Here is a 27,884-nt window from a genome sequence, read left to right on the forward strand (position 1 = left end):
CTTTTTGCACTAGGTCACAGCTTGTCTTCATTTACTTTAAAAATTCCAATGTTTATTTTTGAAATAGAGGTTTATTTTGATAGAAAATTGTGAAGGTTTTGCACATGTGGAAGGAATGATTTTCCTTTGGAAATTTAGAAGTCTATCGTTTTACTAGCAATATCTTGAAACCTCCTTTGATATTCAGAAATGATTGGATTGCATTACCTTTATTCTTTTATAGATTAGAGTTTATTTCACAATGCCTGAAGGTTACATTTGGAAACCACAATTATTTCACTATTCAAAACATAGGAGGGAGTTCTTAACCCTTTTTTTTGTGCCATGAATCCCTTGGGTAGCTTGTTAATGCATAAAGATGCCTTCTCAGAATAATTTTTTTAATTGCAAAAAGTACACTGGACTAAAAAAGGAATTGAATTATACTAAACTAGTCATCAAAATCATTTTTTAGAAACAGATTTATAACCCCCTGAAATCTATCCACAGAAACATTGTTCTAAACCCTGTCTACACCTCCCCCAACAGATCTCATTATTTGATATAAATAAATCCTATTCAATGTAATAAACAGTAGGAACCAGAGGAAAAAAGTTTCAATTTAAAACAAACCACAACAATGATCAAAAACAAAAAATCAACTTAGAAATAAATAGTTTAACAACTTTTTAGCAAAGTTCAACTGCTCATATCAAACCCTTAGAAACTATTCTAAGATATTGACAACAACCCAGTATAGAGGATGTTATTCTCTGTACTGTTATCTCATCTGTATGAAATACAGCCCAAGGGCCACATCTAGAATTCTTTATCCTCCTTCACCAAATAATTAGAGTTTTGTTTTGTTTTTTATAACTGCTGCTTCCTAAGGGGCAAAAGATTTCTTATATGATTTTTATGAGCAATAATAATGTTTTTTCAAATTATTTTATTTGAAATCAAGGTAAATACATATTTTGGTGTATTTTTCTGTAACTTGAGATAAGGTTCAAGTGAGATATGTAGTAGATCCTCTCCAGGGATGGCAAAATTTGAACTTAAAATGTTTTTCTCCTTTAAGTAATGATAAAATAAAATCTGAAGCCAAGTACTAACTGTACTAAGCTTAAGTTCTCCCCCCAAAAATACGCAAGCTGTACAGAAATTTTCTGTGACCTCTCAAGGTTCTAGTAGAAACACAGCATCACCTTCAATACCTATATTAGTTAAACCCTATCTAAGATGCCCCACTATTATAACTGATATAATGGCACTTTCTGAAACATATATAGAGACACAGGATTCGTAACTTAATTGTATGCTACCTGCTACCATCATTTATTTTCAAGTGGAAGACAAGGGAGGGGAATTTATTTTAGCACATTCTCAAAAATAAACTTTATACAGTACTATGCTGCATAATAATGAAAAAATATCCCAGGAACCTTGAGGGTACTATTTAGGAAAGTAGTACCTTTTAAACAACCCTGATGGTGCTTCACTGAAAAAACTGCCTAGGGTATTCAGTCAGTCATACTTGCAAAATGACTCCAGCCCATAACCTTCAAATTCTGACACAAAGAAGTCAGCTACCACAAAACAGAAAGAGAAACATCTCTCTTGTTCTTCTTCCTAACCTTAACCTATCTTCTCTTTGTACCAATCTTGCTAAACTTTTTCTCCCATTGGTCCCTAAACTGATCTCTTCTATGAGCCTCCTCCTTGCCTCATTAATAACAATCATTTAGCTCCTATTACAATAGGGCCTGACCCTATAATGAGTCACTAAATGGTACCCTAGAGTCCTGAAAGAGTTTATTCATCTCATTTGAGTGAGCAGCTGACTCACTATAGAACCGGTCCATTAATAACATTACAGGGCATTACATTCACATAAAATTGGTCTTAAAAATAATCTGAACAAAATCTAAACCACAAAAAACGTCTGCATTTTTCCTTCAGAGAGAAAACCAAGCAACATACTAAGACACCCAAAGTATAATCTTATGGAATAAATCTTTGGTTATACAAATAGTGAATTTTTGTTTTTTCTCAGAATTTCTCCATTTTCAAGATAATGAAATTAAGTACCTCAAAGAACTATTCCAAATAGAAAAAGGAGCTTAGCTGAAGAAGATGACTTAATCCCCTACCTTCTAGATGATGGAAAGTGCTTATAAATACAGTTAAACATCATTACTTTGGATTTCACCAACTTGGAATTTGTAGACAAAGTTTACCTTGGCAATGCCAATGAAATTCCTTCTCTTTAACCTCCAATCAGCTTCCAACTTCTTTCATCAATTCCTTCCTTTCCATTATCACTGACTGCCACCACCCTAGTCCAGATCCTCCCTTTGACTACTGTACTAGACAACTGTAATAGATTCCTAATTGGTCTTCCTGTTTCTAGTTTCTCCCATTTCCAACGCATCCTCTACACAAATGCCAAAATAAACTCTCCTAAGACACAGGTCTAACCATTCTACTGCTTAGCTAAAAAGTCTTCAATGATTCCCCTTTGGCTATAGGAAAAAAAGAAATTCTTTAGTCTGGCATTTGAGACCCACTACATTCTGGGTCACAATCTGCCTTTCCAACCTTTACTTTAGATAGTTCCCATTGACATACTTTCCTTCAGTGCATTAGCACAAACCTGGGAGCTTCTCCACCTTGAAATACATTCTCACCTACCCTCTCAAAATATAGGTATTATTATTCCTTTCAAGGCTCAGCTCAAATGGCACCTCTTCCATGAAGAATTCCTTGGATCCCCTTGTCCCCTACAGTTGCTATTTCTCCCATCTCAGTTTTCACTGGAATATAATTGTGCACATTTCTTGCCCTCTCTACCATGTAAGCTTCTTGAAGGTAGGGATTCTTTTACTACTGTCTTATTATCTCTTCATAGCCTACTACTACCGCTAAACACTAGAGATACAAAGGCAAAAAGACAGTCTCTGCCCTCAAGAAGCTCACAATCTAATGGAGGAGATGACAAATAACTATGTACAAACAAGGCTTATATAGGCTAAATTAGATATAATTTACAGAGGAAAAGCACTAGAATTAAGAGGGATTGTAAAGGCTTCCAGTAGAAGGTGGGAATTTCGCCAGGACTTGGAGGAAGACAGGAGGCAGAAATGAGGAGGGATAATATTCCAAGCACTGGAGATAGTCAGAGGAAAATGCCCAGAAGTGAAGAGTCTTGTTCAGGGAATAACAAAGAGGCTGGTGTCACTGGATTGAAGACTAAGTAAGGGAGGAGGAAGGTTAAGGTGTATGAAGAATGGGGAAAGTTGGGAGGATGTACTAAGTTATGGAGGATTTTTAAGACAAATAGAGATTTTGCATTTGATTCTGGAGATGACAGGGAACCACTGGAACTTATCGAGTGGGGGTAACAAGGTCCTATAGGACCAAGCACAGTGCTTTCTAATGCCTTAAAAATAGAAGGCTCTTCATAAATGTTTGTTGAATGACTAATATGGAAATATTTTGCTTGACTACACATGTATAACCTATACTGAATTGCTTGCCTTCTCAAAGCGGGGGAGGGAGAAGGAGAATTTGGAACTCAAAGTTTTAAAAATTGATGTTAAAAATGTTTACATGTAATTGGGGAAAATAAAATACTAAATTTTAAAAAATTTAATGTTTGAATTGAATTATAAGAAATTATGTTAAATGCTATGGGAAAAACCACCCTAAAGAAGCTTAAATGGTCCAACAGAAGAAATAAAGAGGTAAAAATAAAAGGCAACACAAAAGTCAGGCAGGTATAGTGAAATCAGGAAGGCCTCTAGGACCTGTGTTCAAATCTTACTTCTAATATTTAAAATTTTGAGCAATCACTTAACTTCCTTGGGTCTCAATGTCCATAGCTATAAAATGAGGGCTAGATAGTCTCTGAGGTCCTTTCAAACTCTAGAATTATGATTCTACCATCAAAAGTACAATTAGAGGGGGCAGCTAGATGGCGCAGTGGATAGAGCACCGGCCCTGGAGTCAGGAGTACCTGAGTTCAAATCCGACCTCAGACACTTAACACTTACTAGCTGTGTGACCCTGGGCAAGTCACTTAATCCCAATTGCCTCACTAAAAAAAAAAAAGTACAATTAGAAAAGAAGGGCAGCTAGGTGGTGCAATGGATAGAGCACACTTACTAGCACACTGTGTGACCCTGGACAAGTCACTTAAACCCAATTGCCTCACCAAAAAAAAAAAAAAAAAAAGGAATATCAAGGGAATTAACAACAGTGGGAATAGAGCCTAGTGATTCTAGATCTCTACTACACAGTACTTGAGTCATTCAGTTGTGTCTGACTTTTGAACTCATGTACCACAGGAATCCAGGCTCTTCTATCCTCCACTACCTCTCAAAGTCTGTCCAAGTTCACTCATGTTTGCTGTTTCCATGATACTATCTATCCATCTCAAGCTCTGCCATCCCCTTTTCCTTTTGCCTTCAGTCTTTCCCAACATCAGGGTCTTTTCCACTGAGTCCTGTCTTCTCAACATGTGGCCAAAGTATTTCAGCTTCAGCTTCTGTATTTGGCCTTCCAGTGAATAGCCTGAAATAGTTTCTTTAAGCATTGACTGATTTGATCTCCTTGCTGTCCAGGGGACTCTCAAGTCTTCTCCAGCACCACAATTTGAAAGCAATGATTCTGTGGCACTCAGCTCTCCTTACACTCCAATTCTCACAACCATACATTGGTACTGGAAAAACCAGAGCTTTGACTACATGGACCTTTGCTGGCAAGGGGAGATCTTTGCTTTTTAGTTTTCTGTCCAGATTTGCTATAGCTTTCCTTCCAGTAGGAAATTTCATGGCTGCAGTTGCTGTGTGCAGTGATCTTTGAGCCCAAGAAAATAAAATCTGACACTGCTTCTCTTTCTTCTCCCTCTATTTGCCAGGAAGTGATGGGACCAGTTGCCAAGATCTTAGTTTTTTTGATGTTAAGCTTAAAGCCAGCTTTTATACTTTCCTCTTTCACCCTCATCAAGAGGCTTCTTAATTCTTTCACTTTCTGCCATCATAGTGGTAATTATCTGCATAGCTAAGATTGTTGATACTTCTGCTGTAACCTTAATTCTGGCTTTTGATTCATCCATCTTGAAGATTATGACACATCTAAGGGATTCTTGCCCAGAGTAGTATATGTAATGATCACCTACATTAAATTCATGCATTCCTATCCATTTTATTCACCAATACTCAAGATGTCAATGTTTAATCTTTTCATCACCTTTTTGACCATATTGAGTTTACCTTGGTTCTTAGATATTACATTCCAGGTTTCTATGTAATACTGATCTTTACAGCATCAGATTTTCCTTTCATCCCCAAACATGCACACTTGAGCTTCCTTAGTGCTGGAGCTACTTGTAGTTGTCTTCCACTCTTCCCCAATAGTGTACTGGACACTGTCCAATCTGAGGGGCACGTCTTTGGATGTCATCACTTTTATCATTTTAGTACTGTCCATGGGACTTTCTTGGCAAAGATACTGGAGTGGTTTGCCATTTCCTCCCCCAGTGGATCACCTTTTGTCAGAACTCTTCACTATGACCTATCCATCTTGCATAACCCTGCACGACATAACTCATTAGCTTCACTGAGCTACACAAGTCCCTCCTCCACAACAAGGCAACAATCCATGAGAAGCTCTAATATACTACAAAACAATGATCATCAAAATAATTTGGTGCTAGGTAAGAAGTAGAGAAGTTGATCAGTGGAACAGATTAGATATACAACATACATAAACAAAGGAGCACAGTAGCCTAGTGTTTGATAAAATCCAGAGTCCAGCTATTGAAACAAGAACTAAATATTTGAAAAAAACTGTTGAGAAAACTGGACAATGGTCTGGCAGAAACTGGGTATGGGGCATCATCTCCCACCATATATCAAAACGAGTTCCAAATGGGTATAAGTTTTAAACATAAAGAATGATATCATAACAGATTACTTGCTGTCTTGGGGAGGAGGGAGGGAAGGGAGGGAGGGAGAAAAATTTGAAACTAGAAATCTTATAAAAACAAATGTTGAAAACTATCTCTACATGTAACTGGAAAATAATAAAATACTTTTATAATTAAAAAAATAAAGAATGATATCATAGGACTATATTCTTCTCACCAATGCAAAAGTACAGAAGAGTTCTAGGGAACTCATGATAGAAGAGGATCTCCAAATCCAAGGAAAAAAAAAAAGAACTGTGGAGTATAGGTGCTGAATGAACCATACTATTTCTTTTGTTTTTGGTGCTGTTGTTTTTTTCTATTTTGAGGTTTTTCATCATTGCTCTGATTTTTCTCTTATAACATGACTAATGCAGAAATAGGATTAATGTTATTATGTGTGTATGTGTGTATATATATATATAAAACCTAGATCAGATTACCGGCTATCTAGGGGAGGGGGGAAGGAGGGGAGGGAGGGAGAAAAATCTGAAATTGGAAAGCTTGTATAAACAAAAGTTGAGAACTATCTTTACATGTAATGGAAAAATAAATAAATAAATAAATGCAAAAAAAAAAAAAAAAGAATGATATCATAAACAAATTACAAGTGCAAGAAGAAATAACCTGTCAGATCTATGGATCTTAGAGGCCTTGGAGTCAGGAATACTTGAGTTCAAATTTGACCTCAAATATTTACTAGATATGTGATCCTGAGCAAATCATTTAACTTCTACCTCAGTTTCCTTATTTGTAAAATGGAGATAATACTTATCACCCAGGGCTGTAATGATTAAATGAGATAATATTAGTAAAATGCTTAGTAGAGTGCCTATACATAGTAGGTCCTTAATAAATGCTTGTTCCCTTTCTTCCTCATCTATGAATAGGAGAAAAGTTCCTGACCAAACAAGAGACAGAGAGACTCTTAGGAGGCAAAATGGATGGTTTTGATTACATAAAATTTTTAAAATTTGCACACTCAAAACCAATGAAGCTAAAATCAGAAGAGAATCTGAAAAGTGGGAAATTTTGCAGCAAATTTATCTAAAAAAGCTCTTATTTATAAGATATATATTGTGATGAAATAATGAGATTTAGCAGATACTCAAAGACCCACCTGGAGATTAATCTAGACTGATTGAATCAAGTGAGAGTGATTAACTGCTGATTAGCCTACTTCAAGTTAACTGGATTGTAATCACACTTTGAGAACACCTTCAGAACCAATGGATTTGGATGATGCCCACCAATCAGCTTGAAGCAGTGTGGAAGGACTGCCTCTGTTCCAGACCTATAAAAAGCTTCCACAATCAGTTTGCTGGAGAGAGTTTGTGATTGAAGCAGGCTTGTGGCAGAGGACTTGAGGAAGAACCAGACCAGACCAGGCTGGAACTCTAGGCTAAATAGGCTTTTTTCTTAACTTTCTGAACTCCATGGGAATATCTGTATGCTTTAATAAATGTTTAATGGGGGGCGGCTAGGTGGCGCAGTGGATAAAGCAGCAGCCCTGCCCTGGATTCAGGAGTACCTGAGTTCAAATCTGGCCTCAGACACTTGACACTTACCAACTGTGTGACCCTGGGCAAGTCACTTAACCCCCATTGCCCTGCAAAAAACAAAAACAAACAAACAAAAATAAATGTTTAATGCCCAAAGCCTGGTGCTAAAGCTTCTAATTTAAGGCGACCACAATTTAGATTTTAAACATCACAATACGTATATAAGAAAATGAATCAAATTTATAAGACTGAGCCATTTCTCAACTAATAAATGGTTAAAAAAGGAATGCAGTTCAGAGGAAGAAATCTAAACTATCAATAGCCATTTGGAAAAAAATGCTGTAAATCATTAATAGAGAAATGCAAATTAAAATAACTATGACATTCAACCTTATACCCATTAGACTGGCAAAGTGGACAAAACAGAAAATGACAAATGCTGCAGTAACTTTGAAAATCAAGTATATTAATGAACTACTGGGAGAACTGTAATCTAGTGCAGCTATTCTGGAAAGCAATTTGGAACTATGCCCAAAAAATTCTGACTTAGCAATCAATATTACTATTAGATTTATACCCCAAAGAGATCAAAGAAGAAAAGAACTCATATGTACGAAAAATATTTTTATGGTGGCAAAAAATGAAAACTGACAGGGTGTCCATTCATTAGGGAACAGATGAACAAGTTATGGCATATGAATGTGACAGAATACTACTGTGCTACAAAAAATTATGAAGGGGGTGGTCTCTTAGTAAGACTTATATAAACTAATACAAAGTGGGCACTATTTTGCATAACTATACATATTTGTACTGGGTTTGTCTTACCTTCTTAATGAGTAGAGGAGAGGGAAAAATGAGACAATTCAAAACTGAAAATAAAATAAAATTGAATTTTTTTAAAAGTGAGCAGCTCCAGGGCAGCTAGGTAGTGCAGTGGATAAAGCACTGGTCTTAGATTCAGAAGGACCTGAGTTCAAATTTGGCCTCAGACACTTGATACTTACTAGCTGAGTGACCCTGGGCAAGTCACTTAACCCCAATTGCCTCACCAAAAAAAAGTGAGCAGTTCCACATATATAACGCTGCATCAGATTGTTTGCCATCTTGGGGAGGGGGGAAGGAAGAGGAGGGAGAAAAATTTGGAACTCAAAGATCTTATAAAAAAATCAATGTTAAAAATTGTCTTTACATGTAATTGGGGGAAAATGTAATTTTTTTTAAGTGAACGGTACCAGGAGAACAATTTATACATTAACAATAATAGACAAGCAACTTTTAAAGACTTAGGAACACTGAAGATAATAGGTAACAATTCCAGAAAACTTATGAAACAGGCTACCCACTTCCTGATGAGAGAGTTGATAGGACTCATGCCTGAAGAATGACATTTTTAAGGGGGAAATGGCCAACGAGAAAATTTGTTTTGTTTAACTCACATGTTTTGTTAAAGGAGGTTTGTTTTTTCTTCCTCAAAGGAGAAAAGGAAAAAATGCTGACTTGAAAAAAAAATTTAATGACTGAGTGAGGTAATGAACAAAACATAGAAGTAACACTTTTTTTGGTTCAAATTTCTAATTTCATCTAAGCTCAGGAAACTCACTCTACCAATTAATTCGTTTTGTAGCTGTTTTGAAAGATAATAGTATTATGAGACTTCCCTGAGGCACTGAGAAATGACTTGAACAGTGTCACACTGCCAGTATATATATAAGAAACAAGACCTGAATCTAGATAAGGGATTCATAACTTTTTTTGGAACCCTTTGGCAATCTAGTGAAACCTATGACCCCTACTCAGAATAATGTTTTTTCAGAGCATAAAATAAATTACACAGAGTTACAAGATATAAATTTTATCTTAAAGACTTCATTCTCTTCATCCCACAATTTTTACTATGCAGTATTCACTTTTATCTAGGTGCTGGGTGGTACAGTGGATATAGAGGGCCAGGCCTGGAGTCTGAAGATTCAACTTCCTGAGTTCAAATCTGGCCTCAGACACTTACCAGCTGTGACCTTAGCAAGTCACTTAACCCTGTTTGCTTCAAGTTTTCTCACCCATAAAATGAGGTGGAAAAGAAGGACATGGCAAACCACTTCAGTACCTTTGTCAAGAAAACCCCAAACGGGGTCATGAAAAAAATCAGACAACTGTGAACAAAAATCTTTTTATTAGTTTATAATACAATTATACTGCAGCTAAAGAGCCAGTCTTAAAAGTCAGAAAGACTGGGGGCAGCTAGGTGGCGCAGTGGATAAAGCACCAGCCCTGGATTCAGGAGTACCTGAGTTCAAATCCAGCCTCAGACACTTGACACTTACTAGCTGTGTGACCCTGGGCAAGTCACTTAACCCCACATTGCCCAACAAAAACAAACAAAAAAAAACAAAAACAAAAGTCAAAAAGGCCTCTATCAGGAGTTCAGGAAAATGTATTTGAAAATGTATTGAAATATAACTAGTTTTCTTTGTAATCTCTGAGAAAGACCAAAGACAGTGGTCCAACTGCAATGGGATATTGATTAGCTCTGTTAATTTCTGGAATGTTAACCTATAACTATATTAGTATATCTGTAGCTTTCTTCCCTGGGATTCCTAAGTTACAAATATTATCTTTATTTTTTTTAATAGACCACCAAGCTTGACTTTTATTCCTCATTTTTTAAAAAGTTTTTTCATTTGTTTTTTAATATTTTATTTTCCCCAATTACATGTAAAAACAATTAACATTCATTTTTTTTTAATTTAATAATTCTGCTTCTCACCAATGCAATGGTACAGAAGAGTTCCAGGGAACTCATGATAGAAGAGGATCTCCAAATCCAAGGAAAAAAAAAAAGAACTGTGGCATATAGATGCTGAATGAACCATACTATTTCTTTTGTTTTTGGTGCTGTTGTTTTTTCTATTTTGAAGTTTTTCAACATTGCTCTGATTTTTCTCTTATAACATGACTAATGCAGAAATAGGATTAATGTTATTATGCATATATATGTATATATATATATATATATATACATATATATATATATATAAACCTATATCAGATTACTGCTGTCTAGGGGAGGGGGAAAGGGGAGGGAGGGAGAAAAATCTGAAATTGGAAAGGTTGTATAAACAAAAGTTGAGAACTATCTTTACATGTAATGGAAAAAAATAAAATATGTTATTAATTTTTAAAAAAAATTTAATAATTATGAGTTCCAAGTTCTCTCCCTCCTTCCCTCCTCACCTTCTCCCTAAGAGGGTAAGCAATTTGATATAGGCAATACATGTGCAGTCATACAAAAGATATTTCCATATTAGTCATGTCATGAAAGACACAGACCAAAAAAAAAAAAAACCCTCACAAAAAATGAAGTGAAAAATAGTATACTTTCACCTACATTCAGACTCCATCAGTTCTTTCTTCATGAGTCCTTTAGAGTTATCTTGGATTTTTGTATTACTGAGAATAGCTATATCATTCACAGTTGATCATTGTACAATATTGCTAGTGCTATGTACAATGTTTGCCTGGTTCTGTTCACTTCACTTTTCATCAGTTCCTATAAGTCTTACCAGGTTTTTCTGAAATCATGCTGCTCGTCATTTCTTACAGCACAATAGTAGTCCATTAAAATCAAATATTTTTTAAATTTTAATATTTAAAATCATATAGGGGCAGCTAGATGGCGCAGTGGTTAAAGCACCGGCTCTGAATTCAGGAGTACCTGAGTTCAAATCCGGCCTCAGACACTTGACACTTACTAGCTGTGTGACCCTGGGCAAGTCACTTAACCCCCATTTGCCTGCAAAAAAAAAAAATCATATATTTGTTCAGCTATTTCTCAACACCCTCAATTTCCAATTCTTTGCTACCTCAAAAAGAGCTGCTATAAATATTTTTGTACAAATAAATAGGTCCCTTTTTTTCTTATCTCCTTGAGATAAAGACCTGGTGGTGGTATAGCTGGATCAAAGGGTATGCACAGTTTTATAGTGCTTTGGGCAGTTCCAAATTGCTCTCCTGAATCAGTTGATCAGTTCACAATTCCACCGACAGTGTATTAGTTTCCCAATTTTCCTACATCCCCTCCAACATTTATCATTTTCCTTTTCTGTCATATTAGCCAATTAGATAGGTGTGAGGTGGTCAATCATGGTCTTGAAGCAAATGGTAATGTCAGAGGTGATGGTGGACAATGCCAATTTGGATATCTGGCTCATTCTCTCTGATAGAAATTACTTAGATATCAACTAACGTTCAATTAAATAAAGTTATTTCTGGAATACTTGGGCCTTATTGCAGAGAAGACACTTATTGTAGAGAATATTGGTGTTAATACTTCTTTCTTCCTCGTGGGCTATAAGAATGTTTACTATAACTATCTTTCCTACAAGTTTTTAAATGATTTATCAAGTCATTGAGAGAACAGAGGGCAGACTTGGAGGACTCCTCCCAGATCATGTACTATTTAAGGAAGATATGTGGGGAATTCTTACCACTTCCCACCTGGCTGTTTTCCTGCAATTTATAATCTCTAGAAACTCAAAATTCTACAAGATAAAATCAATTCAAACTCTCACCTCCTCAGATCATTTCCTGCCTTTGCTGCAGGATTTACCACCCAACTCCAAGTAATATCTTTTCTTCTTTGTCAGCTTCTTTGCATGTGTTCTCTTTCCCCATTAAATTGTGAGCTCCTTGATAGCAGGGACTCCTCTGATGCCTTTCTTAGTATCTCCAGCACTTAGCACAGTGCCTGGCATATAGCAGGCATTTAACAAATGTTTATGAACTTCCTATCATATGATCAATTTTTATAAAAATGTCATGATGCTTAGAAATAGGTGCATACTTCAGTTACTAATCAACAATTATAAAAAAATCATGGGGCAACTAGGTGGCGCAGTGCATAGAGCAACGGCCCTGGATACAGAACAACCTGAGTTCAAAGTTGGACTCAGACACTTGACACTTACTAGCTGTGTGACCCTGAGTAAGTCAATTAACCCTCATTGCCCCACCAAAAAAAAAAAAAAAATCACGTGTAATTTTCTAATATTTTGTGCAGATCTATAATTTTACTTTTACTTGCCCTTCTGTTAATTTTGTCTAAGTCTAAAAGAGGCCCATACAAGTCCCCAGCAATTACTGTCGTATTATCGAGATGTTTCTGTGATTCAGTTTTTCCCTCAAGTACTTAGGAATTATATCAGTCAGGACACACACACACACACACACACACACACACACACACACACACACGCATACGTTAATACTGATTTTTTTCCATCATATATGGTACCTTTAAGTATAATGTAGTTTGCTTGATTGTCCTCCTTAACTGTATCTATTTTAATATTGCTTTGTCTGAGATTGTGACTGCAATTCTGACTTGATTTGGCTAAGGCATAATAAATTCTAATTCAACCTCTCATTCTCACTCTGTATGAATCTTTACATAAAGTTTTTTGTACATAAATTGATTTTGCTTTCTCTACTCTATTCTTCAACTCTCCTTTGTTTTATTAACTAGCTCGTTCTACTCATAGTAACAGTTATTTAGTTTGTGTTTTCTTCAATAAAATCCTATTATAGTTCTTGGAACAATGTGATCTCAGTATCTTTCCTGAAAAACAACTTGGAATTATTAAAAACTATGAAATTGTTTAAATCTTTATCCCAAGGAAGTTGTTGGCAGCAAAAGATCCACAATACACAAAGGATCACAGCAAAAACATTGGTGATTAATGACTGAAAACAAAATGTGCCCAATTACTTAACAAATTAATATATCTAAAAGTAACGCAATATTAATGTGCCATTTAAAAATGAACAAAGAATTTAGAGAAATGCATGAATTTTATTTAATTCAACAAGCTTCAAATTTACTACTATGTTCAAGGCACTGTAATAGAGATACAAAGAAATTGATTTAGACTGAAGAAAGCCAAATAAAATATACACAGTAACATGGAGCAATGTAAATAAAGTCAACAAGAAAAACCAACAAAGCTCCTGTCTCATATAATGGTCAACAGACAAAATCTAAAAGCAAATGGAACACTGTAGTTCAGTGTTTGATATTCACAAGAATATAAACTAGTGAGAGAAGGATTCTATTCAACAACTGCTAAAGAAAACCAAAAGTCAGTTTGGAGGGGAAAGGAGAGATTTGTTTAGATCAGAACCAGTATCTTGCACTGGGCAATAGGAAGACTATCTAGAATGGGGTTCCCCTTCCCCATATACCAAGTGGATTGGACTAGTTTTGTTTTGTTTTTCCCTGGAGGGCCACAAACATCTTATGCCATACACAAGGAAAGTTCTACATAGATACACATCTTAGACAAAGATTTTTCCCTGTTTCCCTTAAAATTTTTAACTATGCAAGTTTTGGATAATAATTTTTAATTTTATATAGCCAAAACTTTCCATTTTATCTTGTGATACTTTCTATTTGTTGCTTAGTCAAAAAAAGGTAATTCTTTCCTTGATACTCTAATTTGTTTATGCCGCCTTTTATGTCTAAGACATTTATCCTTTTGGAGCTTATCTTGATATATGGTACAAGATGTTAGACCTTTTATTCATTTTGCCTGTTATTTGTTAGTGTGTGTATGTATATGTGTGTATATAAGCACCTTGAGGGAAAGGAATGGTTCATTTATGTCACTGTATCTCCAATGCTTAGCACAATAGCTGGAATACAGTAAGTGATTAATAAAGGCTTACTGACTGAACAGCTTGGGTTTAGAGTTACTATGATTTGAGGAGGATCACCTCATTTTATTTATTTCTTCTAATTCAGAAGTGATTTTGACCTCTGCTCTATCCTATCAAAGAAATGACTCAACAGCATGAGATGATTCTGAATGCTTCTCCTATCTGTAATCTATTATTTCCTATCTGTAATTTTTAAAAACTGTTTGATGCTCACCCTGTCCAGAGATTTCAAGCTGTCTTCTTGAAGAAAATATTCCTAAAATACTGGCAATGAAGCTTGTGAGTATTCTATCCACAACCCTGAATCCTGAAACCGTTTATTTCATCATTCTCTGCTGTTCTCACTTTTACGCTGAAGTCTCCTAGTATCAAGGCATATACACTGAGAGAGCCTGGGAAATATTTTCAAGATCTTCAGATTTTTTCTACTTTTCTCATCTTCTATAACAAATGCAAACGCAAACTAAAATTATCTTCACAATAGTAAATTTATCCTCCTTGAGAGTAGTACTAACCAAAAAGACCAAAGAGCACAAAATGTTTTTTTCTTGCTTTCTAGTGTGTGACAAAAATCAATTCTTTCAACTCCTTAACAGGCTTCTTCAAGGGGAACTGACACATTTTTCCAATTACAATTTCTTAGTGTCATATGATTTCATCTAAGAAATTAAACATAAATATGGTTAGTTGTTGAATACATTAAATTGCTATACTTAGCATTTAACTAAATTGTTTAGAAATGGGGTTTCCTGAGCCCCACTAATCCTTTTTCCCCATTCTGACATGGCCTCTCTGGATACATAAGGATGCTATTCTTTTGGAGGTTTTATTTCATGGGTCGTCATGACCAACTTTCTGTCGATGAGCTTCTGTCCTTAGCTCATCTGGTCATGGGACAGTGGACACAGTCTTCCACCAGGCCCATAATCAAAGCTTCTTTAGCCCAACAGAGGCCTGTCAGAGCACACACTCAGCAGGCATAGCCTGCAAGAAACCAGGCTCATCTCCAATGGGCATTAGGGTAGGACATTTGTGTATAAAGAGCTAAGCAGCGTGAATACTATTGTGTCCATTTTAGAAACTAAAGGCACAGAGATGTTAAGTGATTTGCCCACAGTCGTAAAGCTGGTCCAAATCAAGGCTGGGAATCACAGGCAGGCTTCCCTGGCTCCACAAACACTAGTCTAACTAAAGCCCCAAAGAGAGTTTCTCCTGCATACCTTCTTTGGCAGTGCTGAGAAAATTCCAGGGATTCAATAAGGACTTGTTCAACTGAATTGAAATTAATACTGTAAACAAGATGGAAATAAAATGCTTAATCTACTTCTGAAAAAGATTTTAAGCATTTACTAATATATACATTTTGCCTGATATACTTGCTATACTTTTGTTTAATCTTCTTACAAAAATATGATATGCTAACAGCAAATCTCTAATGAATTAAAGTAGTCATTTATTGAAGATTCTTAAAGATACTGAATATACATTTCTTGAAAATTAGAGAATAACATTTTATTAGAGTAATGTAAATTAGCTTTCCCTTAATTTAGTGCATATTACTATAGTTTTTCTGCACTGCAATGTCCAGAGTTCCACATTAAAAACTTCATCATTGAAATATAATTTTATATTTGCTGATAGCACTGTTTTCATATCAGAACACAAGTAGACTGACAAATAATAATAAATCAATGTTGTATTGGCAAGCACAGCACTTAGGTAATATATTTACTCTTTTCCACACTACAAAAAAATCCACTCCTTTGGCTACAGATTTATCTCTGACTCATTTTATCACTAAATGTCATTTACAGCAATGCTTGCAGTTACATGTTGGGGCATCTGACTACTATCAATCCTAGTTTTTTATGATCCCACTTTTGTTAACCATAGAACTCCTTTATTATCATATAAATTCAAGTTGTAACCTTGTGGACAGATTGTAATTGTTCAACCTCAACAGTTATAAGACTAAATCTCCACAAAAATCACAAATTCTTAAAGCATTACCTAAAGTGATAAAAAACATACACTAATGTTTGGCATTTTAAAGACTTCACAGTCTGGCTGCAACCTATCTTTCCAGGAAGATTATACATTACTCCTCTTCATGCAGTTACTCAGTCAACAAGCACTTGCAGCACTCCAACCAAATGGCAACTACTTGCCATTCCTTATGTATGACATTTCATCTACTGCCTTTGCACAGACTAAACCCTATAGCTGGAAAGAGTTCCCCCTTCACCTTTCCCTTCAAGGCTCAACTCAAGTACTACTTTCCTTTTTTTAAAGGTTTTATTTTTACATAAATCTTTGCAACCCAATGATTTTAAAATACAAATGATACCTACTTTAAATTCCATGCACTTAACACATTTTTTTCAATAACTACTTTCCATTCATTTCCAATTACAGTAATATGAACAGCAGTCCTACCCCATTCCTCTTGGGCAGTGTGGTTCTGTGCCTGAATTTTAGTTTAAAGCAAAACCACTATGCAGCAATAAATTATATTGAAATCAATATGGCATATCATAGAATAATCTTTGTTTCTTTAAAAAAAAATCTGTCCCATTACTGTCCTTCTCCCACTTAAAGCCCTTGAAACATAGATAGAAAGTCTGGGCAAAATGAATTCTCACACTGGCCATGTCCCAAAATATCTTTCCTCACTTAAGTTCATCACCCCTCTGTCAGGAGATGACATGATTTATCTTCATTCTTTTGAACTCATGGTTTATCATTGCATTGATCAGAATTCTAAAGCCTTTCAAAGTTATTTTTCTTGATAGTAGTATAACTTCACCCAATTCTGCTCAGTTTACTCTGCATCAGTTCATATGTCTTCCCAATTTCCTCTGCACCTGTTTATTTCATCATTCCTTAAGGTATGATGATAATCCATGACATACATATACCATAATTTGTTTGGCCATTTCCCAATAGGACACTCTCTTATTCCCAATTTTTGTCTATCATGAAAGGAGCTGTTATAAATATATTTGTATATTTAGGTTCTTGTCCTCTTTCTTTGGGGTATAGCAAGGACTACTTCCTATGGGAGTCATTGATTGGTAAAGCCAACTTTCAGTGAAGTAACCCCCTCTACCAATGGAAGTTAGATGCTGCTTCGAAACTCAAAGAAATTCTCAGAGCAGAGAGTTATCTGTCAGAAAGTCATTATGTCAGAGGCAAAACTGAAACCCGGGTCTACCCAGCACCCCCACAATCTGGAAAATCTGTGTAAAATTTTTTGGCCCGGAATTTTTTCTTTTTTCTTTTATGGGGTGTTTACAGTAAGGTATTGTAAAATTTGGGCTTGGGTTAAGTATTTGGTCACAGACTCTGTGTCATCTGCTGGCCTTCACGTGGCATCTGTGGCTTCTGCAAAACTCCCCCAAATTTTTCATTTAATTTCTTATGCCAACCTGCGATATAGAAGCCCAAATGAGGAAAGTTGCAATGTGGAAGGGATAAATGTACTCTCAGGGTCATCTACTCTTCATTCTTTCCTACTCCCCTATATCTATTATCTTGCCAAGTGCTCTGTATTCTAACTTCATGACATCTCTACTCCATTCAACTGCCAAAGCAATCTTCTCTAAAAGCCCAGGTCTGACCATGCCACCACCCTTATCGAAGCAATTACAATGACTCTATTACCTCCAGGACCAAAAATAAAATCCTCTATTTAGCATTTAAATTTCTTCATAACTTACACGTGTCTATTTTTACAGTCTTCTTACACCTTACTCCCTAATAGTGTGGTTTCCTTGCTGTTCCCCACACAAGACACCCCATCTCCTGACTATGGGTATTTTTATTAGCTGTCCCTCACACCTGGAATTCTCTCCCTCCTCAACTCCAGCTTTAGTCTTCTCTGGTTTCCTTCAAGTCTCAGTTAAAATCCTAACCAGCTGAATTTGTCAGTTAATGACTATGAAGCTCTCTTATACTGAGTCAGACTGCACCTGAAGCCTAGGATAAAGTCAGGTATAATCCATGAACTTTTCTTAGAAGTATTAACAGCTTCTTTTGAGTTTCTTTGAACTGAACTCTATCCTGTCCCCTCTTCCTTGGGCCTATAAATTCAATTGTCAAATTTACTGTCAGAAAAACATCTTAGTTCCTAGTCATGCCCTCTAGCTGAGATAAACATCACCAGGGTCCTACTTCCTCAAACAGAAAAGAGATTGACACACAATGTGGTAAAAGAAACAGAGCTGGCTGCCCAGTAGACCCTTAGTTCTATGCAAGTAACAATGCCCGTGCTGGTTACATAATTCTGGAAGGTTGTTGACCTTTGTACCACTTCTACCAACAACACACCACAGCCTGGTCTCATCCTTGGCCCTCTCTACATTAAAAAAAAAACACACACACACAACAAATCAGCTTGTCATTTAAATCCCTCTACAATCTGGTTCCTACTTACCCTTCCAGTTTTATTTCATATGAATTCACTTTTATTCATTCTCAATTTTCTCTCTTCCGGCTGTTCTGCATATGACCATTTTACATCCTGTCACCATAACTTTAGCACAAATGATCCCCCATATTCTGAACATTCTTACTCTCTTCCTCACTTTTTCACCAAATACCTAGCTTCCTTCAGAATATACAACTTTACCGGAGACCTTTCCTGATCCCAATAGCCATAAGCACTCCCTCCCTCTTGAAATTATTTTTAAATACTTTATATTGATGTACATATTACATGTTACATCCCCCCAGGAAAATGCAAGATCCCAAAGGCAGGGGCTGCTTGTTACATTTTTGTCTTTGTATACCTAGTGCCCTGAAACTAATAAGTACTTAATACATGTTTAGTGAGTATAATTTCCTCTTATACTTGCTACCTGCTCCTCCTGCTGTAAACTACTTCAGTTTGCCACCACCTTAAGAGCATCATATTTATAACCTTGGATTAAGCTTCTTAAGGTGTGGGACCATTTTTTTTGGTTCTTGTCTTTTTATTCCCAGTGCCTGACACAATGCTTTATACACAGGAGTTTTCAAAATGTTGCCTGAATTGAATTGACTCCTTCCTCTCTCCCTCACCTGTCACATTCAATTAGTTACCACATTCTGTCAATTCTATTTGCAGGACATCTGTTTCTCCTCTCTTCCCACTGCCAACACCCTACAAAAGCGTCATTACCACCTAGCTGAACTACTGTAATAGTGTAAGCCTCTCACTGCCACTCTCTCTCCCCCTCCAATCTGTTCTCATACCAGAATGCTTCTTATGCATAGATTAAGTCATGTCAATCTTGGGCTTCCTGACTGCTTTCCACAGAAGTTCAAATGCCTCTTCCTGGCACATAAGACCCTCCATTACTCTAAGGCCAGCATTTAGTTCCTACCTCATTTCATATCTCTGCCCTCTCCACACTAGGTTTTAGTAAAACTGGATTTTCTTCTCCCAAAAAGAGACTGTACTTTCCCCTACTCCTGTGTTCATGCTACTTCCCTATACCTAAAATGGTCTTAATTTGCCTGCTGAATTCCTCCCCATTCTTCAAAATCAAAATCAAATGCCACCTCATCCCAGAAGCCTTTCTTGATGGCAATGCCTTTCCTCCTCAGTTCCTATACAGTATTTGATTTTTCAAACTGTTTATTATGTCATTGTGTGCATTATATATACACACATATCACCACAAGATCAAGGACTGAGGAGAAAGATAAAAAGGGGGTGAGGGATTCTAGGCTGTCAAAAGTAAACTTGAAGAGGGGCAGCTAAATGGCACGGTAGATAGAGCACCGGCCCTAGATTCAGGAGTACCTGAGTTCAAATCCGACCTCAGACACTTAACACTTACTAGCTGTGTGACCCTGGGCAAGTCACTTAACCCCAATTGTCTCACCAAAAAAAAAAAAAAAGTAAACTTGAAGGGCAGCTAGATGGCGCAGTGGATAAAGCACAGGCCCTGGATTCAGGAGGACCTGAGTTCAAATCCGGCCTCAGACACTTGACACTTACTAGCTGTGTGACCCTGGGCTAGTCACTTAACCCTCATTGCCCTGCAAAAAAGAAAAAAAAGTAAACTTGAAAATGTTAAATATGGATCAAGATGAAGTTAAAAGAGGAATTCTTTATATCATTCTTATAATATAGAATAACTTATAATGCAGAATGACTCCTCTCGGATTCCATTTGGGAAAGGACTGAGTCTTAGTTTTCTCTCAGTAACTAATACAGTATTCTGCATATAGTAGGTATTTAACTTTTTATTCACTAGAAGAATGAAGAAAATGTTACAAGATAAGAAGTGTCATCACTGGAAAATGAAGTTCCAGCTGGAGACAAGTGACAGAATAAGGAACGGTGGAAAGGGTCTTGTATGCAGGTGAGTTTGTTTTCCATAAAATGAGCCTTCTTTAAGCCAATGGTACTGGCCGCCTGGATGTTCCACAAACAAAATACTCCATCTCTCAGCTTTCAGCATTCAATGCCTGAAACACCTTCCCTCCTCTGCTCTGCCTACCAACTTTCCTGGCTTCTTTTAATTCACAACTAAAACCCCTTTCTACAGAAGGAATTCCCCAATCCCTCTTAATTTGAGCACTTTCCCTCTTTTAATTATTTCCTTTTTATTCTGTAGATAACTTGCTTTGTTTATATTTGTTTGCATATTGTCTACCCCATTAGATTATGAGCTCCTTGAAGGCTTGAAGACTGAGGACCTCATCAGTTCCCATAAAATCAATTATCATCTCTATGCAGATGACTTCCACATCCACATGTCCAGCCTTATTATCACTCCTACCCTCCAATTCCAAATCACCAACTTCCTAACTCAATATTTTGAATAGCATTTGGACAAACAATGTTTGTTGATATTTGGAAAGCATTCTCAAGCATACATGTGGTAGGAATTCTTTAAATGCTTGTTGACTGTTTTCAAATTCAAGTTCTAAAGAGATCTTATCATTTGCCCCAAATTTCACTCTTTCTGTCAAGAAAGTATGCTGGCGGAGGGGGGGGGGGGGCGCAGCTAGGTGGCAAAGTAGATAAAGCAGCAGCCCTGGATTCAGGAGGACCTGAGTTCCAGTCCAGCCTCAGACACTTGACACTTACTAGCTGTGTGACCTTGAGCAAATCACTTAACCCTCACTGCCATGCAAGAAAGGAAAGAAAGAGAAAGAGAGAGAGAGAGAGGAAGGAAGAAAGGGAGGGAGGGAGGGAGGGAGGAAGGGAAGGAGGGAGGGAGAAAGGGAGGGAAGGAGGGAGGGAGAAAGGAAGGGAGGGAGGGAGGGAGGAAAGAAAGGAAAGAAAGGAAAGGGAAGAAAGGGAAGAAAGGGAAGAAAGGGAAGAAAGGGAAGAAAGGGAAGAAAGGGAAGAAAGGGAAGAAAGGGAAGAAAGGGAAGAAAGGGAAGAAAGGGAAGAAAGGGAAGAAAGGAAGAAAGGAAGAAAGGAAGAAAGGAAGAAAGGAAGAAAGGAAGAAAGGAAGAAAGGAAGAAAGAAAGAAAGAAAGAAAGAAAGAAAGAAAGAAAGAAAGAAAGAAAGAAAGAAAGAAAGAAAGAAAGAAAGAAAGAAAGAAAGAAAGAAAGAAAGAAAGAAAGAGTGGGTGGGTGGGTCTCCTTGGGTTTGAAGAGCCAGTCTGGTTGAAAGCTGCTGAAGATCCAAAGTGAGTTAGGAAGCCCTGGGAGCTGACCATTCATATCTAGCCAGACACCTAGATTACCAACACCACATCGTCAGTTCACAAGTCTTGTTCATTTTATCTCCACAATATATGTAATGTCTCTCTAAAGGGCACAGAGCTTAGAACCTTAGGAACCCTAGGAGGCCTGAGTTCCAATCCTACAAATGTTTACTGTGTGGCCCACAGGCAAGTAACCTGATCTCTCTGAATCCCAGTTTCCTCCATCTATAAAATTACAGGGTTGGACTCAAAGGGATCTTTAGTTCCCTTCTATCTCTAAATCTTTGATGCTATGAACCCTTCTCTCCACTCACATGGCAACATCACCTCTTCCCTGGACTATATTCCTCAATTGGTATCCCTACCTCAAGATTCTTGCTTCCAATTCTAACCATGTTATTGTAATCAATAAACTCTAGTGGCTCCCTCTTTCCTCTAGAATCAAATGAAAACTTCTCTGGCATTTAAACTCTTCCCCACTAGGAAAACTGGAAAGCAGCTTGAGAAAAATAGGTCTATGTCAGTATCTGCTACCACAAATTCCAAGTGGATAAACAATCTAAATATTAAGGTGTCACATCATTTTTTAAAAGTAGAAGAGAATGGGCAGCTAGGTGGCACAGTGGATAGAACACCAGCCCTGGATTTAGGAGGACCTGAGTTCAAATCCGGCCTCAGACACTTGATACTTACTAGCTGTGTGGCCCTGGGTAAGTTACTTAACCCCAATTGCCTCACCAAAAAAAAAAAAAAGTAGAAGAGAAATAAAAGTTTCATATTCCACAATCATACAAAGCATTCATAACCATACAAGGATATAAAAAAATCAGAAGATAAAATAGACAACTGATCATTTAAAAGAAAAAAGCTTTCCCTCCCCACTCACAAAAAAACAATGCAGCTAGAATCAGAAAAGATATATTGGGGAAATATCTTTGTATCAAATGTCTCCAGCGAAGACCTAACATGGCAAATCTAAAGAGATTTGACACAATTTATAAGCTCAAGAGTTAGATTTCCAATAGACAAGTGGTAACAGGATAATACCAGTTTTCAAAAGCAGAATTACAACCAAAAGTCACCTGAAAAAAATACAGCCACTAATAATTAAAAAAATTAAAATTAGGGGCGGCTAGATAGCACAGTGGATAAAGCACCGGCCCTGGATTCAAGAGTACCTGAGTTCAAATCCGGCCTCAGATACTTGACACTTACTAGCTGTGTGACCCTGGGCAAGTCACTTAAACCCCATTGCCCCGCAAAAAAAAAAAAAAAAATTAAAATTAAAACAACCATGAGGGGCAGCTAGGTGGCGCACTGGTGGATAGAGCACTGGCCCTGGATTCAGGAGGACCTGAGTTCAAATCCAGCCTCAAACACTTAACACTTACTAGCTGTGTGACCCTAGGCTAGTCACTTAACCCCAATTGCCTCACTAAAAAAAAAAAAAAAAAACCAACCATGAGACATTACTTCACACCCATTAAACAAGCAAAGATGCTAAAAAATGGGGGAAATGGATTACTAATGTAACCATGAGAAGAGAGAAATGTTAATTTACTGTGGGTTGAAACAGTAAATCGGCTGAACTGTTCTGGAAATCAATCTGGAATTATGGGTCAAAAAATCTGAAAAATTTCATAATTTCATTGTAGTATACAAGTTATTAAATTGTTCACAACCTTTGACTCAGAGGTAGAAGTACTGTGACTATCACAAAGAGGTTAGTGTCAGCAAGATCTATATGTACAAAAATTTTCCTACCACTTTTTTGTGAGTGATATCAAAAAGCTCAAAACAAAATCTGTGCCAAATGAATGGGGAATATTTGAATAAAGTATGGTGAATGTAACAGAATATTAATACACTATAAGGAATAATTAATGTGAATAATTTGAAATGTTTATATGTCTTTATACTTGCTGCTAAATAATGAGATCATAAAAACTATAAATAAAATATTAGCAAAGACATTATAGCAATTTGTTACCAGGATAATACACTATGACCAGGTGGGATTCATACCAGTGTAACGATTGGAATGACGCCACCTGCTGGAGACTTACTGTAGAAAAGCTGCGCCATGAGGCGAAGGTCTTTGAGGGCAAGACCAGGAGTCTTTTCTTTGGCGTCAGGAAGTGATGTTGGCTAGTGGAAGGAAGAAGGAAGAGATTGGCGCTCTGTCTCGCGCTCTTTCCTTTGGACTCTGGTGGAGAGCGGAGCTAGACATGTGCTCTCCCTTTAATAGATAGATGAATGTAGGCCTTTCTCTCTCTTTACCAAATTCTTATTCTCTTGCTAAAGCTTATAATTTATTGGCGACCACTCATTAGATATTTTAGACAGACTAGCTAGAATTTTAGTCCTTAACACCAGGAATGCAGGGCTGGTTCAATATTAGGAAAATTAGCAACCTATTCAACCACATCAATACAAAACTAACCAAAATCATATGATTATCTCAATAGATGCAAAGTACACTTTTGACAAAATACAGCACCCATTCCTATTAAAACCACTAGAATAAATGAAGCATTCCTTAAAATGATAAGCAGTATCTAAAACCATCAGCAAGCATTATATGTAATGGGGATAAGTTAGAATCGTTCCTAATAAGATCAAGGGTGAAACAAGGATGACCATTATCACCACTATTACTCATTATTGTAGGAGAAATGTTAGCTTTAGCAAAAAGAGAAGAAAAAGAAACTGAAGGAATTAGATTACACAAGGAGGTAACAAAACTATCACACTTTGCCGATGATATGATGCTGTACTTAGAGAATCCTAAAGAATCAACTAAAAAACTACTTGAAACAATTAACAACTTTAGCAGAGTTGCAGGATATAAAATAAACCCACATAAATCATCTACAATTCTATACATAACAAACAAAGCCCAGGAGCAAGAGATAGAAAGACAAATTCCATTTAAAATACCTGTAGACAATATAAAATATTTGGGAGTCTACCTGCCAAGACAAACCCAGGAACGATATGAACACAATTACAAAACACTTTTCACACAAATAAAATCAGATCTAAAAAACTGGAAAAATATCAAGTGCTCATTGGTGCCTACCCAAGCTAATATAAAAATGACAATTCTACCTAAATAAATTTACTTAGTGCCATAACAATAAAACTACCAAAAAATCATTTTATAGAGCCAGAAAAAAAGATAACAAAATGCATCTGGAAGAACGGAAGGTAAAACATTTCAAGGGAATTAATGAAAAAAATTCATAGGAAGGTGACTTAGCCTTACCAGATCTAAAACTATATCAAAAAGTGACAACCATCAAAACTATTTGGTACTGGCTAAGAAATAGAGAAGTGAATCACTGGAATAGGTTAGGCACACAAAACACAGCAGTAAATGAATATAGCAATCTCCTGTTTGATGAACCCAAAGACTCTAGCTTCTGAGATAAGAACTCACTATTTGACAAAAACTCTGAGAAAACTGGAAAATAGTATGGCAGAAACTAGGCATAGACCAACATCTTACACTGTATACCAAAATAAGGTCAAAATGGGTACATGATTTTAGATATAAAGGGTGATACCATAGGCAAATTAGCAGAGGAAGGAAGCTTACCTGTCAGATCTATGGAGAGGGAAAGAATTTATGACCAACGATGAGATAGAGAACATTATGAAATGCAAAATGGATCATTTTGACTTGCTTTTTGTTTTTGTTTTTTTTGGGGGGTTTTCTGGCAGGGCAATGGGGGTTAAGTGACTTGCCCAGGGTCACACAGCTAGTAAGTGTCTGAGGCTGGGCTTGAACTCAGGTCCTCCTGAATCCAAGGCTGGTGCATTATCCACCGCACCACCTAGCTGCCCCCTTAAAATGGATCATTTTGATTACATTATATTTTAAAAGTTTTACACAAACAAAACCAATGCAAACAAGATTAGAAGGAAAACAATGTTTCTGATAGAGGCCTCATTTCATATATAGATAACTGAACCAATTTTATAATATAAATCAGTCCCCAACTGAGAAATGGTCAAAGGATATCAATAGGCAGTTTTCAGATGAAGAAATTAAGGCTATCTATTGTCATATGAAAAAAATTTCTCCGTCACTATTGTTTAGAGAAATGCAAATTAAAACTACTCTGAGGTACCATTTCACACCTATCAGATTGGCTAATATAACAAAAAAGGAAAATGATAAATGCTGGACATGAGAAAATTGGAATACGTGCATTGTCGGTGGAGTTTTGAATTGATCCAAATATTCTGGAGAGCAATTTGGAACTATGGCCAAAGGGTTATAAACTCTGGTGGCAAAGAATTGGAAATTGAAGGGATGCCCATCAATTAGGAACGGCTGAACAAGTTGTAGTATATGAATGTAATGGAATACTACTGTGCTGTAAGAAATGATGAGCAGGCAGATTTCAGAAAAACCTAGAAAGACTTACACAAACTGGTGCTGAGTGAAGTGAGCAGGAGAACATTATACACAGTAACAGAAACATTAAGTGATGATCAACTGTGACAGGCTTAGCTCTTCTCGGCTATACAATTATCCAAGACAATTCCAAAAGATTCATGATGGAAAGTACTCTCTATGTCCAGAAAAAGAACTATAGAATCTGAATATAGGTAGAATCATACTATTTTCACTTTTTTGGGGATTTTTTGTTTCTTCTTTCTTGTGGTTTTATTACCCTTTTGTTCTGATTCTTCTCTCACAGCATGACTTATGTGGAAATATATTTAACATGACTATAATGTATAATCTATATCAGATTGCTTGTTGTCTTCAGGAGGGGGGAAGGGAGGAAGAAAAAATTTGGAACTCAAAATCTTATAAAAATGAATGTTGAGGGGCAGCTAGGTGGTGCAGTGGATAGAGCACTGGCCCTGGATTCAGGAGGACCTGGGTTCAAATCCAGCCTCAGACACGTAACACTTACTAGCTGTGTAGTTGTGTGACCCTGGGCAAGTCACTTAACCCCAACTGCCTCACCAAAAAACAAACAAAAAAATACAAAAAAAAATGAATGTTGAAAACTATCTTTTCACATAATTGAAAAAATTAAAATACTATTTAAAAAATAAAGGGAGGGCAGCTAGGTGGCGCCGTGGATAGAGCACCGGCCCTGGAGTCAGGAGTACCTGAGTTCAAATCCGGCCTCAGACACTTAACACTTACTAGCTGTGTGACCCTGGGCAAGTCACTTAACCCCAATTGCCTCACTTAAAAAAAAAGGGGGGAAAAGGGAAAAATTTAAAAACAAAGGAAGCCTTTATCAATCAATAGATGGACAGACAGACCAACCAACGGACAAAGATAAAATGATATCTGATCTTCCTGGTACCAGCTCAATATTTCTTTCTTTTGTGGGGCAATGAGGGTTAAGTGACTTGCCCGGGGTCACAGTGAAATGTTCCTTATTCCGCATCTTATCTCATGAGACTTCATAAATATTCCCCCTTCTTCACTGCTACCACTACCCAGGATTAAGACTGCTATTAAAGTCCATGTTCCCAGTCTTTCCTCTGACTCCTGGCAGTACCCAATTTCCCTTAATCTGTTCACTTAGTTATAGCACATCTGATTGCTTAAATTGTATGATTAAATTTAACCACAGTCAAAGGGAAATTTGGGATAAACTTAAATATGGTTGTGTTTTGTTGCAAGTATATTTTTCATTTTGAATAGCTCTAAAGTACATCCCTCATGAGAGTTCTTTGTGTACCTTAAAGGGGATATACTGGCATATCTTGGAGATATTGCAGATTCAGAAATTCCAGATCACCAAATTAAGTGACTATATTGGTAAAATGAGTCACATGAAATTTTGGTTTCCCAGTCCATATAAAAGTTATGTTTACATAATACTATGTTCTATTAAGTCTGCAATAGCATTATGTCAAATTAAAGAATATATTTTTGGGGGGTAGGGAAATGAGGATTAAGTGACTTGCCCAGGGTCACACAGCTAGTGTCAAGTGTCTGAGTCCGTATTTGAACTCAGGTCCTCCTGAATCCAGGGCCGGTTCTTTATCTACTGCACCACCTAGCTGCCCCAAGAGTACACACAC

The 27,884-nt window shown here is 36.8% G+C and overlaps 1 protein-coding gene across 3 annotated transcripts in view; it reads right to left on the minus strand.

The window, feature by feature from the left end:
• Nucleotides 1-27,884, minus strand: part of PIK3CB (phosphatidylinositol-4,5-bisphosphate 3-kinase catalytic subunit beta) — a 190,902-nt gene that overhangs the window by 152,175 nt on the left and 10,843 nt on the right. The window contains exon 2 of one of the 3 annotated variants that reach the window (XM_043996526.1): nucleotides 7,519-7,559. The exons of the other annotated variants lie outside the window; for them this stretch is intronic. The gene's annotated coding sequence lies outside the window, so the exon portion shown is untranslated. The remainder of the gene's footprint in view (nucleotides 1-7,518; nucleotides 7,560-27,884) is intronic. 3 annotated transcript variants of the gene reach the window in all.

This window comes from Dromiciops gliroides, chromosome 3, assembly GCF_019393635.1.
Source record: "Dromiciops gliroides isolate mDroGli1 chromosome 3, mDroGli1.pri, whole genome shotgun sequence".
Classification (NCBI taxonomy): Eukaryota; Metazoa; Chordata; class Mammalia; order Microbiotheria; family Microbiotheriidae; genus Dromiciops; species Dromiciops gliroides.